Here is a 19,667-nt window from a genome sequence, read left to right on the forward strand (position 1 = left end):
ATTATTGAAAACACACCTGATGTAAGCGTATGTCAATCAAAGATAGGAAAAATAAATAAATAAAGACTTGCATATCTGCAATAAATGGACTTTCACTTAAATACTGTTTATTTATTGGATGGGCAGGTGAGACAGTAGTTAGAGAATTAAAGTAATGTAATATGTGAATGAATGTACCTGCCCTGTACTATTTTAATTTGCTTCATAATTTACTTCAGTTGGTTACATATTTACACAGGAAAAAGGTTGCTGTTTTATATTATGAGTAGATCTGGATATCATCTTTGCAGAACTGTAACTATGTCAATGAGTGCCCTGGGAATCCTGGTCATTTTGCCAAATTGGACCCACTTCAACCAAAAACATAGCTAAAGATAAAAAAAAAATAAAAAAGTCCTGAGCTGATGATAAAAAAGTACTGTAGACTGCAACAAAAAAGTACTATAAACTGCAACAAACATATATGTTTAACTTCCCTGCTTCTCTTTCAAACACATGCACTCATATTCAGAACAAATAATTTCAGTGGTTGAAATTTCAATTCATGGCTGGTTAAATGGCTTGCAATACTGCACATTAACTCGGCTGATTAACCCCAACTTGGAGGTCTTTGACTTTGCTACAGTAATGATCACATATACCACATCCAGGGTAGATGTCACCTTCCCCTTGTCCAGGACATAACAGTGCAGATTTGCTTCAAATCATGTTCTGTATTCTGTTTCTTTTTCTATGAACATTAAGAATGTCAAAACATTTAGAAGTAAAAAAGTAAAAACATACTTGAATGTATGAACTATGTGATGAGGAACTGTTTTTTTTTTTTTTTTTTTGAAAAATAACCACAGAAACTGCAAAACATAAGAATTCAAAAGGAGACTTTACCAGAGTTTGGAGAAGGAGGCACTGGAAGTATTTATGTGACTATGTTCTTTTTTCATACAAATTTACTAATATAGAAACAAAGGCATATAAAGTACATGCAAGCATATCCCAGTCTAACAATAAGAAGAAGACATGATAGGATACTTTAAAGATGTTCGTACAACAGATAAGTCAGCACCAGAAAAAGAAAAATATAATACAATATTGATAAAACAGATTGGCACCAGCGTAAAGGAAACAGAGTACTTGAAGAAAAAGACAGACCCCAGGATTTAATAAAATCTGTGTTGGCACAGTGTAGAGCCTACATGGAATGTTACCGTGTCCATGTACATGGTTCCGTCTTGGCAGCTTGCCATGCATATTAATCATAGTGCATTGACAAGGGAGAGCCATGAAACAGAGTTATTGAATCAGTGTAGGGAGTGTAGTGCCAACTGTGTCCACAGATGAGTAAGACACTCTCTGCACTGTCCACTTGTATTATGTCAATGTTTATATCAATGTTTATTTTATTGTTTTAAGTGTTTTTTTTTTTTTTTTTTTAGAAAAGCATGTTTGTGTAGCACGGCAAGGAGCACAGCAATGCTAAGCAGCACAGAGACACCTGCCAGACATCTAACAATAGAAACCGGATGCAATTAATTATTTATTTAAATGTCATGTTTAAGCATAGCTGAGCAGGTTTGCACAGCATGGTGTAGTGCTCAGCAGTTCTTACAGGCAGCTCAGAGGTATATGTAAACGTATAGCAGAATCAGAATTCCACATATCCTTGAAGCTAAATGGGTAGAGGTCTAGCCTCATGAGCAATAGGTGCAGGAAAATAAGCATTTATTTTTGAAATACAAATTTTATCAATATTTTTTTAAATTCTGTCCCATTGCACTCCACTAATCTCTGCTAAGACCTGCTAAGACCTGCTGAGCATGGCATAAATAAAATAACAGCTGAAAATGTTTATGCACTGCCTGGCTGGTTTGTGCACTGATAAGTGCTGTTAAGCATATGGGTTCTCAAGTTTCAGCACTGATCAGCTCAGCTGCACTGGATCGCATGCTGCTAAGCGATGCACAGCATTTTTAAATGTTGCCGAATGGCATGTAAGGCTGGGAAAACAGGCTATAGTAAGCCCAATAGGAAGGAATAGAGCATAATCCATTGGAGTTCTGTGTCTGAAGGATACTATGGCAGGTGTTGGTGAGGGATGACCCTTTCAAGTGCGGTGTTGGGGTATTCTGGAGTTCTGGGCCATGGTTGACTCCTAGTAAAAAACCATGATGACCGGCTGTTGCAGGGAGGTTTCCAGGGCTCAGATTACAAGGCAGAGGCCTGGGACCTGCTGGTAAGGGAACTTACCAGTGCAACTGGTATCCTCTGCACAGGTGAGCAGTGTCATCACCACCACAATGACCTGAAGAGGTGAAAAAGGGATCTCTTGGACACCTGGATCCAAGTATTTAGGGCAGGGAATGCCCCACAAGTATTTAAGTACTTTTATCTCTGTTTTACCAATATCTAATCTGAATGTCTGCTAAACTGGTATGCATAATTGCATGATTCTCTCCCAACAGTTGCAGAGGACAGGGCTCACAAAATCAATGCGCATGCCAGGCACTTGGCTAGGTTGCACCGTGATGTGGTGAGTATGGCTGTATTATGCTAACTGTAGTGAAATAAGCAAGAAAGAGTAAAGCATTAACTGCAATAAAGTATGTACAATAACGTTTGTATTGCAATAAATGTGGATTTGGAGCTGTAGTGCAATAAATGAATAATGCCAACTGTAGTGCAATAAAAACATGAAACAACACCATAACCTGCATTAAAGTATATACAATAAAGTCTGTAGTGCAATAACTGTGGCAGTAGAGCTGTATTGCAAGACCAGAATAATGACAACTTTTGTCCAATAAAAATCAAAACAGTACCAGAAACTGCATTAAAGTATATATAATAAAGTCTGTAGTGCAATAAGTATGGAATTATTGCTGTTTTTAAAGAAATGAACAATGCCAACTGTTCTGCAATAACTCATGAACCAAGTGATGTTGACATCCTACAGAAAGGCTTCAATGAGACCAATGACTGGTGTCAGAACCATGGCCCTAAGCTCAATGCCAAGAAATGTGTCTTCATCCCCTTTGGGAAAAAAACGGTTCCCTTAAATTACCACACTGATGGTAGTCCAATGAACACAGAAGATGTTATAAGAGATCTGTGAACACAGGTTGACAGCAACCTCTCTTTTACCACCACGTTGCCACTAAGGCCAAAAAGTCCTTCTATGTGGCACATCTCATTACTAAGGGTTTTGCATCCAGGAAAAGAGTGGTCATTGTATCCCTCTACTCTTCCCTCATTAGGCCAATCGAATACAATGCCCCATTTGGCATGTATCTCACTAGACACTAGCAACAACTGGAGAGGCCACAAAAGTACTTCACAAAGAGGATCCTAAGCCTTAAACACTTGTCCTATATGGACAGACAAAAAAAACTACAACTATTCTCTGTCTCATATTGCCTACTTAGAGGTGATCTCTGCTTGACTTAGAAAGCCATGTCTGACCAAGCTTTGTTAGAAATGCTTCATCTAAAGAAATCCCAATCCCTTCGCACCACATGCTCCAGAGACCTCAACCTCATTACCATAATCAACAAAACATGCTGGAGGGACAGGTTCATAACCCTCAGACTGCCCATGCTATGGAATAGACTTTGCATATATGTCAAGCAGAGCACATCACTGGCCCTCTTCAAGAGAAATCTTGATGAGTGAATGGGAAATAGAAAATTCACCCCATGGATCACTTCAGTGGCTCTACTCGACAGAGGCACTAGGAACTAAGTTTGGGTGGCACGATGCCAGGGTAATCCTATGGGCTAGGCTAGTAAAGGCTCCAGGGCCATTAGCCTAGTACATACCTATGAACCTATGAATACCAATAACACCAAGATACATTGTGTACATCAGGAATGTCTTGATTTAACCATTGCAGTACAACTTCTAAGTTGGAAGTTGCTGATTGAAGGCATAGTGTCTGTTATTCTAAAGGTGTATTAGATCTGGTTAAAACACTTGGGCTTCAGGCCAGTTATTTTACACTAAGAAGGTTTGTGGTCTGCTCTCTTGTGGGAGGAGAGGATAGATTGTACCCTTCTGAGCTGGGAATTTCTGGTTAAAGGCTTATTGTGCCTGCTTATTTGAATTGTTTCTTTCTGAAATGTGTGTGCCTTGTTTTCTGTAGCATAGACAAGATTCAGACCTGCTGAATCTAGCTTTGTTTATATAACCTGAGCACTAATCCAGGCCATCTTTTTTGGAGAAGGTTCTCCTGTTTTCTAGTGGCAGGAGTGGGCAGTTAGATCTTGTCTGATTGAAGACTGCTGGAACTGGGCTGTTTTGAGTTTTTTTACTGGTTAATTGGGTAATTTGTTTAAATCAGTTTGCTTGTTTGCTACTGATATCTATTCTTAAAAGTAATCTACTGCATTTATTCTGCTGAATTTATTACTGCTTGTTAGAAGCCTGATTAAATTGTAACTGTTATTCTAAGCCTTTTGGTTTAAGCACTTGGGCTTCAGGCCAGTTGTTTTACATTAAGAAGGTTTGTGGACTGCACTCTTGTGGGAGGAGGGGGTAGATTCTGTCCTTCTGTGCTGGGAATTTCTGGTTAAAGGTTTATTGTGCCTGCTTATTTGAATTGTTTCTTTCTGAAATTGGTGCACCTTGTTTGCTGTAGCATAGACTAAATTCAGACCTGCTGAATCTAGCTTTGTTTGTATAACTTGAACACTAATCCAGGCCATCTTTTTTGAAGAAGGTTCCCCTGCACCCTAGTGGCAATAATGTGCAGCTAGAACTTGTCTGATTGAAGACTGCTGGAGCAGGGCTCAGTTTTGATCTTTTTATTGGTTAATTGGTTAATTTGTTTAAATCAGTCTTCTCATTTGCTACTGTTATAAAAGTTCTAGCTTGTTTTCTTGCCTTTCCTGTTACTAGAGTAGTCCAGATACGGATTTGCTGTATTCAGGACTGTATTATAGTTTCTGAGTTCCCCAGACCTTTCTGTGTTAGAGGGAAGCCGCACAGCTTACCAGTGGGAGTGGTAAGCAGTAGGTAGCCTATCTACTACAAGAGGTGTGTTTTCTAGCTCCCTTTCAACTTTCTGCTTTAAAAGAAGGTGTTTGAATGGGTTTGCATGCCATGCAGTGCCACTAAGCTAGGGTAAATTATTATGCTAGAAAAATATGTATTTAAATATATGTGAAATGCTAGTTTAAAAGCAAGGTAGTTTATAATGCATTTTATTCTATTAATCATATAACAGAAGGGATAAAATTCATGTGTAAATGCAAGTAGCTTCTGAATCTGCAGTGTGCTTTGACCCCTGACCCTGGCAGCTGCCAGCTCAGCAAGCTTAATGTTATGCTTTTCATAAGTGATTATCTGCTGGGTCAGGAAATTAAAATGTGCAAATCTTCCGCTCCTTCCTGATAAGATAACGTGTCCTTGTAAATAATTAAATCTTCCTTTCCTGATGTAGTAACTTGTCCCTGCAAGATAAAAACACAGCTGGTGGGAAAGTGAAACAGTGAACAAAGAGGTGAATTTAAAGTCTGAATCTGCTATTGTATTCAAACTGATATGACAGAAAGACATTATGACTGGCCAGCTGGATAGCAAGGCCATATTGTATCCAAAGGAAAAGTTTTTTTAAATGTACTGCATCAGCATTATTAGATGAATAGAATACTGTTAGTAAAAGTGATGTAGATGCCTTGTGACTAACCACGTCAGTAAGGTGGACATAACTTGAATGTAAACACTATAAAATATTCTGTACTTCCTGAATCATGTCAGACAAAATTCTGTATTTGTGTGGTTTTTTGCCTCCTGGTGTACACTAGTAAACTTTTGAATCTGAACCTCCTGTGTATTGAATTTTGATTTTTTTTATTTAACAGTTTGGTCCTTTCGAGACGGAATTCCCTTGGTAAGCTGCAGATCAGAGTGTATCGGTGGTTGAATACTGCGCAGGATAAGTTACCAGAATGGTTCTTCTTGAGTGAAAAGACCTCCGACTGAATTGTCGTGTGTAAAGAGGCTGGCCACTTTCTGATCTGTGGCCGAAGAGCGGAATTTGACCATTTTCAAGACCAGGAGGCTCAGGTAGGAAGAATTTGCCTTTTTCTGTTTTAGATCAGGGACTAGGTTACAGTATATTGTTGTCAAGATTTGTTTTGCAGATCAGGGACAAAAGGAAGTACTGTATATTTTGTCATAGATCAGGGTAACAGAATAAGGTAGACAGTTATTCTAGATAAACTGTAAACAGGAACTAAGAATTTGACATCACGTGATAAAAAAGGGTTACGTAACATTTTCTTTGACATGGGTAATCAGTGCACTAAAACCTTGCGAGATCCGCCCCTAACCGAAGACGCAAAATACATGCAATTACAGCGTGCTGATAATGTTAGGTATTATATGAAATGGGTTAACAAATATGAATTTGATGGTAAACTAGATAAACTTACACTAGTTAAACTCCTTAAACAGCTTAAATCTGATGCAGGAGGTCAGGCAAAAAAGCAATGCCAACTAGGCATACCTCAAGCACACAGGTGGATTGAGGAAGCAAATCGTAGGGAACAGAAGCTTAAAAATTCAAAAACATTATTTTTAGACAAAGAGGATAATAACTTGGTAATAGCTACAGCTCCTCCTCCCTTACCCCCTCCCTTACCCTTTTCAGGATACAAAGCCAGTGGACAGGCTGGTCCGCCTCCGCGTTATCCTGAAATTTCACTAGACCACAACCATTTGTTAGAGATCCTATTGAGACTAGGTCTCAAACACGTAAAACACATAGGGACACAGAATCATACCAGATAAAGAGGAATCTACAGGATGAGAGTGAGGAAGAAATATGCTCACTTATAGAAGTTCCAAATCCTCAGGCAGACAGGAAGGGCAGGATCCAACACTCTTAGTATATAGACCATGGACACCGGAAGATATCCGGAAGGCTACTGAGGAAATCCCCCATCCGAAAGTTAATTTTATGAAATTTTTAGAAGATTTACAAGGCATGAGGTTAAGTTACCACTTGAATGGGGAAGAAGTAGAAAAAGTAGTAAGACAAATTATAGGTCCAGATTGGCACATAATTTGTGGCACCTGGAATCCTCGTAATGCAGGACTTAGGCCACTCCCACATAGTGACGCAGAGTTAGACAACAGAGTGAAAGGTCTGACAGACCGAATCTCTGAGAAATGGAAACCTAGAGCAGACTGGACTTGCATTAATCAATGCATACAACAGGAAAATGAGACAATAGATGGATATTATGCAAGATTATTAGAATGCTTTAATAATCATAGTGGTATGTCGGCTCCTGAGAACCAAACAACTGAACAACAATTAAAAAATGCATTTTTGAAAGGTTGCATTGCACCTATTAGTAGCTTCATTACGAAGCATATGATAGATCATCGAACAGGGAGGCTACAAGGCTTACTCGAATATGCTAGACAAGCTGAGAGACATTTTAATAGTAAAAAGAAATAGAAGGCGCAAGTCTTCACTGCTGAAGACGGAGCTGAAGTATTTGTATTACAGTCAGGTAAAAAGGGCAAGAAGAATGCCCAGGTAAACAAACAGTCTGACAAACGATCAGAAGATTTTGAAGAGAGGAAAAAGAGAGGTGAATGCTTCACATGTGGGAAAAAAGGGCATCTAGCAAGGGATTGTAGGCAAAACAAGAAGGTAATTACAGAAGATAAAGGGGATGAGGACTGACTATATGATAGTGAGGATACATCATATGAAAGTCAGGAATCACCAGTAACAGCTAGAATAGAAAAGACAAATGCCAATGTAGTAGAAGGAGCAGAGGAAGTACAAATTGACTTAGACGAAAATCGAAATGAAATTTTAGATTTAGCATTGTTGAGCCTGGAGCTCTACCTAGCAGATACAAAACCAGAAGTGACACTTCTGGTGGAGGAAAGGAAGTCAAATTCCTGTGTGACTCAGGGGCGTCACGGACTTTGATACACCCCTCCAAGTTACCAGAACATTCCGAATCACCTGATTATATATTAGTAAAAGCAGCAAACGGACAGCTATACAGGGAGCCACTCTCCCATGATATAGCAATAACTGACCCTGTTTCAGGTAGGACCCAGAGAAGTAAAATAGTTGTTTCTGCAAAGTGTCCAGTAAACCTATTGGGCAGGGACCTTATGCAGATATTTGGCATAGCAGTAGTTCCAACTGTACAAGGTATGGAGGCACAGAGACAAATGGATACCTTTGTAGTGCGATCAGAGGGTGAAACCTTTTATTGGTACAACCAGGACCTAGTCACGACTGGTCCAGGGGCAGTGACCGAGGAGCTGATGAACATAGCCATTAGTAAAGCCCCCTCCCTTGACACTGATCAACAGCATTTGTTACACTGTACTCTATATTACTGTACCACACCAGGACCTGATAGAGAGTATGAGCAAGAACTGTTTAGAAATCGTGCAACTAGATTGGTTTTGCGTACTTTGTACTGGGATACTGAGGGGAACAGTGTAGTTAGCTGTTCATTACCTCAAGAATTCCTTGCATTGTATAGATCAAATCAGTTGCCACATGTCAGCCTGACAAAGAACAAAAGTGTTAAATGGGCAGACTTAGGAGAAAAAGTAACAAGATGGGAGAAACAGACTGATTTAGAACTGTCAGAACAAGGGATACAAAAACAAAAACTGAATTGGTTGACACAGACACATCCAGCTGTACACTTGCAATCTAGCGAGGACAGCTGATTAGCATTTTTATTAGAAGAAGAAAAGGCCTTGTGTGAAATTCCAACAACTCTGTGGTCAACAGGCAAGTCAGATGTAGGACTTATTCGAACAGCAGGACCAGTTACAATTACCCCAAAGTCAGCTTTTAGACCACAGAAAAGACAATACCCTTTGAGAAAGGATGCAGAAATAGGAATTAAGCCTATAATAGCAGCATTACTCAAAGGAGTACTGGTAGAATCTCCTGATTCACCATGTAATACACCCCTATTTCCTGTTAAAAAAGCAAACGAGGAATGGCGGATGGTACAAGATTTACAAGCTGTAAATAATGCAGTAATACCTAGAACACCTACGGTGCCAGACCCACATACCTTGTTAAATGATTTAGAACCGCAACAGAAGTATTTCTCTGTGGTAGATATTAGCAATGCTTTCTTTTCAATACCTATACATCCTGATAGTCAATATTGGTTTGCATTTACATTTCAGGGTAAAAGGTATACCTATACTCGACTACCACAGGGATATTGTGAGAGCCCAACAATTTTTGCACAAGAAATGGCTAGCAACCTGGCAGGATTTACCCCACCGGGAGGTAGTCAAATTCTACTTTATGTAGATGACATCTTGCTAGCAGCCCCCACCCAGCAGCAGTGCAGGGAGGATACTGTAGCATTATTGAAATTTTTAGCAATACAAGGACACAAAGTAAACAAAAGTAAGTTACAACTTTGGAGAAAACAAGTTAGATACTTGGGATATGTAATATCCAATGAAGGTAGAATACTAGATGAGGAAAGAAAAACAGCAATTTTGCAAGCACCCAGACCAACAACCAAGAAAGAAATGATGTCTTTCTTAGGTACAACTAATTTTTGTCGGAGCTGGATACCAAATTATGCTTTGGAATCTGCTCCACTGACTAATTTGATATATAAGACACCAATGGCAGCACAAGATATTTTACAATGGACAACAGAAGCAGAAACGGCTTTCTGCAGGTTGAAGCAGTTGATAGCTTCTTCATTAGTTTTAGGACTTCCAAATGATCACAAACATTTTTTTCAGACCGTAGATTGTATGCAAGGGTACATGACGTCAGTATTGACGCAACAATATGGGGACAAGCAACGCCCCATAGCTTACTATTCATCACAGTTAGACCCGTTGGCACAATCTTTGCCTCACTGTGTACAAGCAGTAGTTGCATTCACAATGGCAGTACAGGCTTCGGCCTCAGTGGTGTTATTTCACCCTCTCACATTGAGAGTGCCTCATGCAGTTGCAATAATTTTACTACAAGAGAAAATGGCATACCTTTCTCCTGCTAGACATCTTTCATGTATGACTATACTACTGAGCCAACCTCATATGACAATTGAACAACGTATGACATTGAATCCATCAACATTACTTCCAACTCCTGTGGAGGGCACACCACACAGCTGCCTGCAGGAAATTGAACAGTTAGCTTTACCTAGACAAGATCTTACAGATAGGCCCTTGGATAATGCCGAGGTGACATATTACGTGGACGGCTCATGCAGAAGGGGTCCTACAGGGAAGAATCTGGTGGGATATGCAGTAGTTACAGACACTGAAATTTTAGAAGCTCAATCCTTACCACACAACTTATCTGCACAAGCAGCAGAGTTGATAGCTTTGACGAGCATGTACTTTAGCAAAAACAAGTGTGTAAACATATATACTGACAGTCAGTATGCTTTTTCTAGAGTACATGTATTTGCACAACAATGGAAAAATAGAGGAATGATTACATCCAGTGGAAAACCTATTAATCATGCACAATTTATTTTGGAGCTATTAGAATCTATTCAGTTACCTACCAAAGTAGCTATTTGTAAATGTGTAGCTCATACAAAACAACAGGATAAGATTTCAAAAGGTAATGCAAGAGCTGATGCAGCTGCAAAGCAAGAAGCCTCAGACTCAGAAACTTTACTTTTAAATGAGGAATTACAACCCTCTGAGATTTTAGATTTAGACATGTTAAAAACAATGCAGACGCTTACTACAAAAGCAGAAAAACAAAAATGGGTAAAACGAGGTGCAATTCTTGAGAATGGACTGTACATTTCCAAAGAAAGAAAACCGATATTGCCGTCTAATTTATTTAGATATGCAGCTTTGTTGAGCCATGGACAGTGCCATGTCTCAACAGGGGGGATGGTACAGTTAGTAAATCGAATATCCCAAACATACAGATACATAAACTACACAAAAACATTTTGTGAAGCTTGTCATACTTGTAACAAGCACCATGCACAAGGAGCATTTAAAACCAAGCAAGGACGTTTTCCTATACCACCATTGAATAAATGTGAAGGGAAGAAGTTTTGTTTAGTTATTGTAGACATGTTTTCTAAATGGGTAGAAGCTTTTCCAACCAAAAACCCGGATGCAGCAACAGTGGCAAAAGCCCTAATAAAAGAAGTAATCCCTAGATTTGGCATTCCGTAGAGGATTTATAGTGACAATGGCACACATTTTGTGAATCAGACGATTCACCAACTTGGGAGATTTTTTGGTATCTCCTTAAAGAACCATTGTGCCTACCACCCACAGTCAGCAGGACTGGTGGAAAGGTAAAATGGTACCCTAAAAAGTAAACTTAGGAAGCTAGTAGAGGAGATCAAAAATAATTGGATATACTGTCTGTGTTTAGCACTGCTGAGTATGAGAATGGTTCCAAATGTAAAGGGTTTGACTCCCTTTGAAATGGTTTTTGGGAGAGCATATTATGTGCCTCAATGGAAAGCTCTCATGCCTGCAGAGCAAGAGGTTGACAGTTCGTTGGCAGAATATATGAAGAAATTGTTAAGGAATAAATCTGTTTTGCAATTTAACTTTTTTTCAGATAAGGAACAGACCAGACTGGTGGAAGCAGTCTTGGCCCCAGGGTCGTGGGTCTGGCTGAAAGTGACGAAAAGGAAAAACTGGGCGAGTCCAAAGTGGGAAGGTCCATACCAGGTTTTGTTGGCAACGCCTACTGCAGTTAGAGTGGCCGAGAGGACGTCCTGGGTTTATTTGACGCATTGTAAACCGGTAAAGAATTTTCAACTTGATAAAAACTTTGAAACTGATACACAACCAGACTGAGATGGCCAAAAGCAAAGCGAATAGAAGTTTAGATCAACCCCAGAGATGTTGCATAATCATTTTGTTGTGTGTACATTTATTAACTGTAATTGTGACAATTTTTCTCTTGCTGTGGTTCATCCTACACATAACCACACAAGTGAAAGTGGGAAGGCGTGATGAAACGTCTATAGACTGGCATCCAAATTCTAACACATACCTGGCCATGAAACGTGTGTATGCAGAGACTATGAACATTTCAAATTGCTGGGTTTGTACAGCTATACCAACAGCATATGGAGGACTGATAATGTCCGCTGTCCCTTTGGGGATAAATGAGACTTGGGAGAATTTACTTTTCGACACAGGAACTGTGAGATCACAGGGCAAAATAGCTTTACTTTTACCTGTCACACAAAAAGGAGTTGGATGTTTCTACAAAAACGACACCCTCCAGGTGGGCTGGAGCAATTGTAATACAACCATATCTTACCGATGTTATATTAAGAATGGTAATGGCAATACTTTTTGCAATACTAATTATGACTCGTATTTAAACTCATTGAAAACAACTATGAGTGACATTCAAAAAAAACATGTTTTGTTTAAACAATTGTCAGTTATAGATCAGAAAATGTTTCATGCAGGGCTGATGCGTATTAGTACTAAAGTAGAAAACTGTTATTTTATTTGTGGGAAAAAGGCATATAAATGGTTACCTGAGAATTGGTCCGGCAGTTGTTTTTTGGGTTATCTGGTTCCAGCAATAAGACAAACTGCAGAATTACCTTTGGGTAAGATACGAAACATAAGGGAAATAGCTCGAAAATCTGAAGGTGCAGTTAAGAAACCTGTGAATCCAGTTGGGAAGATCGAAGCTGGTTGGAAAGACCATAATTCAGTAAAAGACAAAGGTGAATTGACTCATATGGACTTGGGTGACAGTGTTATATCCTGGGCAGTAATACTGCCAAGCTATGGAGCAGTCAAATCAATCTGGGAGCTGAGGAAGTTGTCGAAACTTCTCGAAGTAATGAGTAATGCAACTTTTTCCACCCTAGAATTGGTGACTGATGAACTGAATGCAATGAGAACTGTTGTGCTACAAAATCAGATGGCTCTTGACTTCACCCTAGCGGCGAGAGGTGGTACGTGCGCGCTTATCAAAGAAGAATGCTTTGCTTTCATCCCTAACAATCGCCACAAGATAAATAATCACCTAGAGGTAATTCAGCAAGTATCAGCCATGACTGAACCAGGCCCAAACCCACTGATGGACTTCTTCCAGAATCTGTTTGGGGGGTGGGGTTCCATCCTAATGAACATTCTAATTGCTATTTGTGTGGGTATACTCCTAATAGGAGCATGTGTTTGCTGTGGAATTAGCTGCATGAAAAGATTAATCAAAGATTTTGTTGATGTATCTGTTACTAAAACTTTCTACCAAGATATTAAAATTGAAAGATTGATTTCAGATGACGTCTTTTCTGAAGTATAGATTAAATGACTCACCTAGCTGAAAATCCTGAGTGGGAAAGGCTAGGAGATGAAATGACACTATGCATACTTCAAAATAGAATAAAAAGTATTAATAGGGGGAAAATGTTAGAAAAATATGTATTTAAATATATGTGAAATGCTAGTTTTAAAGCAAGGTAGTTTATAATGCATTTTATTCTATTAATCATATAACAGAAGGGATAAAATTCATGTGTAAATGCAAGTAGCTTCTGAAACTGCAGTGTGCTTTGACCCCTGACCCTGGCAGCTAACAGCTCAGCAAGCTTAATGTTATGCTTTTCATAAGTGATTATCTGCTGGGTCAGGAAATTAAAATGTGCAAATCTTCCGCTCCTTCCTGATAAGATAATGTGTCCTTGTAAATAATTAAATCTTCCTTTCCTGATGTAGTAACTTGTCCCTGCAAGATAAAAACACAGCTGGTGGGAAAGTGAAACAGTGAACAAAGAGGTGAATTTAAAGTCTGAATCTGCTATTGTATTCGAACTGATATGACAGAAAGACATTATGACTGGCCAGCTGGATAGCAAGGCCGTATTGTATCCAAAGGAAAAGTTTTTTTAAATGTACTGCATCAGCATTATTAGATGAATAGAATACTGTTAGTAAAAGTGATGTAGATGCCTTGTGACTAACCACGTCAGTAAGGTGGGCATAACTTGAATGTAAACACTATAAAATATTCTGTACTTCCTGCATCATGTCAGACAAAATTCTGTACTTGTATGTTTTTTTGCCTCCTGGTGTACACTAGTAAACTTTTGAATCTGAACCTCCTGTGTATTGAATTTTGATTTTTTATTTAACATATTACCAGTGCCAGATTGTCTGTTCTTCAATTTTTTCCTTAGATCTTGCTAATTCTCTTCTCTCATGCATTATCTAGCTTATTTGCCTAGCACTTTATCTGGTTTCTTGTAGCAATTATTGTAGCACACATAAGTGATAACAGCACTAAACGTCCTATAAGGAAACAGCTCCAGTACTTATTAATAATGACCATCCCTCCTGGCATGTCTAAACATCAGTTCCCTGTGCATTCTCCTATTAACTTGGTGAACTTCGGCATTCTGAGGCAGTGTAGCAACTGCCTCATGTACACAGCCAACCATCTCCTCTTACCTCCCAACACTTAGACCTGTGAGAGATGCACTTATATATCCAAACTGGAAGTAATGCACTTTTCAGCCAAGACCGGAATAGCTGGTCAAGAAGAGATGGATAACACCTGCACCACACCACATGGAACACATAGCATTCCAAAACACCCACTATCACAGCTCTCATATGAAAACACAAACCACACACCCACCTTCACCTAGGTTCTCAATTGAAATCTACCCAAACAGCAGAGACCTCCGAATCAGAAACACACTCAACCACCACAACACAGCACAAACCACAAGAGATATAGTTCACCTACATAATGTGCCCCTCAACCTAAGCCCCTAAGGCAAAACAGCTTGCCCAATACACTAATCATAGGTGACTCGATAGTGAGGCACACTGATGTCCCACTCACTAGGTTGAATAAGGAGAAGGTAACAGTCAGTTGTCAGTTGGGTGCCAGGATTTGATACATAACAGATGCACGCAGGTCACTTCACAACAAGTACAAGTATGACTCTGTCATTGTCCATATTGGTGTGAATGACCTGAGATGTACCTCCCTGGACTATATGAAAAGAGACATGGAGGAGCTCTTGGATTATGTGGCTTAGGCAGGAATGACCCTAGCCCTAAGCAGCATCCTACCATCACCTAGAATGATACCTCAGTACAAGCAGAAAATGATTGACTTCAACAATTGGCTAAGTTTCTGGTGTCATTCTAAGGGGATCCAGTATCTGTCTGCTTAGGATGACATGACTGACAGACCTAGATGCTTTGCCAGAGATGGTCTGCATCTGTCACCCCTAAGTTTCCAGATACTGGTTAAGGCTCTTGCCACCCCTATAGTGCCTTTTTAGGCAGTGTTCCAAAGTTCAAATTACCACCGTAACAGCTATAAATAAATTAAATCTGAGGGTCATGCTGCTCAACTCTAGATGTCTAAATCTCAAGATACACTCACTCAAAGCACTCCTCAAAATGGAGAACATCGACATTTGTGCTGTAATGGAGACTTGGTTTAAAGCAGCAGAAAGCACACCTGTGTTACCAGGCTATAACTCATTCCACACCTTTCAGCCACAGAAAATGGACCGAAGCTCCAAAAGAAGTGGCATCTCCATATTCATGAAGGATATGCACACCTCCAGACTAGTAGCCCAGTGTAACGCATTGAAGATACTTCAGGTGCAACTAACAGTGGGTAAGATGGCAATTCAGGTAATAGCCTGCTATAGGTCCCCAACTATGTCCCAAGACTCTCACTCCATATTCCAAAGTACCCTGGAAACTATTAGGGTCCAACCCTACACTCTCATACTGGGTGACTACAACTAACCCTCCATCAACTGGAAAACTACTCATGCACCAATACACTTGCCCAATGTTTCCTGGAATTCATTAATTCCAATGCGCTGGATCAGTTCATTCTTACCCTCACTAGAGGAAGCAACATCCTTGACCTGGTTATTTCTAACATGGGTAACCATTGCTCAACACCAATAGTCAATTCCTCCCTGGTTAGATCCGACCACAAACTAATTACCATGAAAATCCACATCTCACCCACACCACCAGCAAAGGTAACCACCATGAAAAACTTCACCAAAAATGACTTTGGGCTCCTAAAAACAGTGGTGGCTAACTTCACGGCACCCATGCAAATGGAAAATAGGTGCATAACCACTGAATCATACAACAATGTACTGTACGAACACATATATAAATGCATGGAACTAGCCATACCAAACAGAACCAAGATGCTCTCCTCCAAAAAAAGGAAGCCAATCTGGTAGTCCCCTGCCATTAACAAACTCTACAACAGAAGGAAGAAACTGTTGCAGAAAAAAGGTGAAGTCCCAAGACTGTAAAAATGCCCTTATTAGCCTCAGCAAAAAGTTGAGATTCCAGATCAAAACCTCTAAAGCTAGCTATGAAGGCAGATTTGCGGCAGACACTAAAAACAATCACAAAGCTTTCTACAGTTATATCAAGAATCTCCACAGCAATACCCAGATTTGCTCTGAGTTACTGCACAATGGTACCTCCTATACTGAGCCAACAGATATTGCCAATATACTGGCCGACAGATTCAGTGCCAACTTTAACCCTCTCCCTCCAAAGGACCAATCACAATACAGGAAAAATGCCAGGCACCCAGCACTGCTGCAGCACAGGTTAAAGCTGCATTGTCCAAGGCCAAGAATACAGCTTCCATGGGACCCGGCAATATCCCACGCTGTGTTCTACATGAACTACAAAGTGAACTGGCACCACACCTGTGTGCCCTGTTCAATCACAGCCTCACTTCAGGCTTTGTTCCTACAGAATGGCACACTGCTACAGTCATCCCTCTCCATAAAGGGGGAGTGACTACAGACCCTGGGAATTATCCCCTATTAACCTGAAAAGTTTGATATGTAATTCTATGGAACACATCATCATGGACCTAATTAACAAGGACATAGGGAATCTCCAAACTCTGGATCCCATGCAATTTGGTTTTGTGAAGGGTAGATCATGCCTGCCCAATCTGGTTGACTTGTTTGAGTCAGTCACCAGAGCTGTGGATGAGGGCAAGGCAGTTCATACAGCCTACCTCAATCTGGCCAAGGCCATTGATACCATTCCCCACTCAGGAATTATTGATAGACTCACCAAACTAGGCATCGACCCCTATATTATTAGGTGGGTTGCAAATTGGCTCACAGATAGAACCCACAGTGTGAAAGTAGCAGACTCCAAGTCAGACTGCCAAACAGTCATGAGTGGAGTCCCACAGAGATTTGTCCTGGGTCCTTTCCTGTTTGGCATCTACTTCTCAGACGTCTAGGCCAAAACGGAGTGACTCTGGCTGACCATGTTTGCCAGCAATTGCAAGCTGGGAGCCATTATTAACTCCACAAGTGATGTAGACATCCTACAGAAAGGCCTCAAAAGACTGGTGTCGAAACCATGGCTTTACGCTTAATGCCAAAAACTGTGTCGTCATTCCCTTTGGGAAAAACTCAGTTCCCACTAATTACCACATTGATCGTAGCCCACTGAACATTGAAGACATTATAAGAGATCTGGGAATACAGGTTGACAGCAACTTCTCCTTCGACCACCACATTACCACTGTGATCAGAAAGTCCTTCTATGTGGCACATCTCATTACCAAGGGTTTTGCATCCAGGAAGAAAGAGGTCATTATCTCTCTCTACTCTTCCCTCATTAGATCAATCATCAAGTATAATGCCCCATTTGGCATGTACCTCACTGAACACCTGCAACAGTTAGAAAGGCCACAAAAGTACCTCACAAAGAGGATCCTAGACCTTAAACACATGCCCTACATGGACAGACTCAAAAAGCTCCAGCTTTTCTCTGTCTCATATCATCTATTAAGAGGCAATATCTGCTTGACTTAGAAAACCATGTCTGACTTAGCCCAGTTAGAAATGTTACACCTAAAGAAACCCCAATCCCTCTGAAAAACATGCTCCAGGGACCTCAACCTCATTACCACAATCAACAGAACATGCTGGCGGGACAGGTTTGTAAACCAGAGACTGCCCATGTTCTGGAATAGACTTCCCATACATGTCAAGCAGAGCACCTCGCTGGCCCTTTTCAATAGAAATCTTGATGAGTGGATGGGAAATAGAAAGTTCATGCTGGGGATCACTCCAGTGGCTCTACTTGATAGAGACACTGGGAACTAATGGCAACATGAGGCCAGGGCTCATCTATGGGCTAGGCTTGCAAAGGCTCTAGGGACATTGGCATAGTACACACCTATGAACCTATCAATGGTATGCATTCAGGCTGTAAGGTAAGGTGCTGCAGTCAGGTATAACACTGCAACAGCTGTAGAATGCAAATATAATGGCTGCCAAATGTCTTATTTAACACATACAGTACTGTTCAATGCTGTTTCTAGGCCAATATTGTTCACATAATGCTCTGTCATCCACAAACAGCAGGTAAGCAAGGTATATTGGTGAGGTAGTCCACTCCATGATCTCATATTGTTTGTTGACTTTACAAATATTTCATACCAATAATAATATATTTTGTACACCTGCATTCTATACACTAATGTAAAGATTACCTGCTATCTCTGTCATGATTGTATTTCATGCATGTGTGTTCTACTGTCACTGCAATCTAGTATACAACTAGTACTACCACAAGGTCATTTATTGGTTCTAGGTGAGCTCTAGGCAAATATCAGTCAGTCAGTAATCAGCAGTATTCAGTAGCTCAGTTTGTTAAATGATCTGTGCATAGTGCATTTTGCCACACACAGAGTAGGGTTCAAATCCAGTGATATGTAGCACTAAATATTACAGTATCATTATCATAATGTTTACAGACTCTCTCTCCACAGGAACTACAGGTAAATGGGTGAGGTAGCCCAGATTATGAGTAAACAATTGTGTGTTTATATGTCACAGACTGTTAAAATCATTAACAAGAATGTGAAAGTACAGCATAACATAAAGTAAATACATGTATGATAATAAAATAAAATGAAAGAAATAAAATGTATAATTTTGGTATGGCTGTATGTCTGCAGTGTCTGTTCAAAGTTGCTGCAGCTATGCAGATATCCTCTGCAGTCACTGCTATTGGGTTCTATCTCCATGCCTGACAAGCAAGGCATGATTGTTGTTCAGTTTCTCTACTGTACACATACATGTCTCTCAAGTGTCATGCTGTCACATAATGTAATTAGTACGTAATCCATCTGTTACAGGATTACCACTGGAGTGATTACTTAAATTGTAAAGCATCACTACATCATCCCACAGTTCATCTTGTTAGTTATATAGGTCCACCTGATGTGCAAGTGTTCTGTGTAGTTGTGTACCCGCAGTTATTACTGCATGGCCCATACTGTCCCATATGAATAGCTTGAGAGGTATGTGCATGCTACGGTAGCTATAGGGGACTAGTATACATAAAGCAAGGACAGACACATGGAGTAGATACTAGTACTTTTTTCAAGTAAATAGCCTATAATGGACTGTTTTTCTCTCTCTTCCCACCCCTTATCTTCATTTATTTATTATTGTTATCCATTGGTTTTGGTTTACTATTTGCATATATTGTTAAATTAACTGTATTCTGGGGCATGTGTATTATTATTTTTATGCATTATAATGGTTGTATATTAACATATCTTGTTGAATTACCTATTTGATGGTGTTATGCTGCAACTCTTACTGGCACGCTGTTGACATACTAACTGT

Source organism: Protopterus annectens, chromosome 2.part2 (assembly GCF_019279795.1).
Source record: "Protopterus annectens isolate FY-2018-M chromosome 2.part2, PAN1.0, whole genome shotgun sequence".
Classification (NCBI taxonomy): Eukaryota; Metazoa; Chordata; order Ceratodontiformes; family Protopteridae; genus Protopterus; species Protopterus annectens.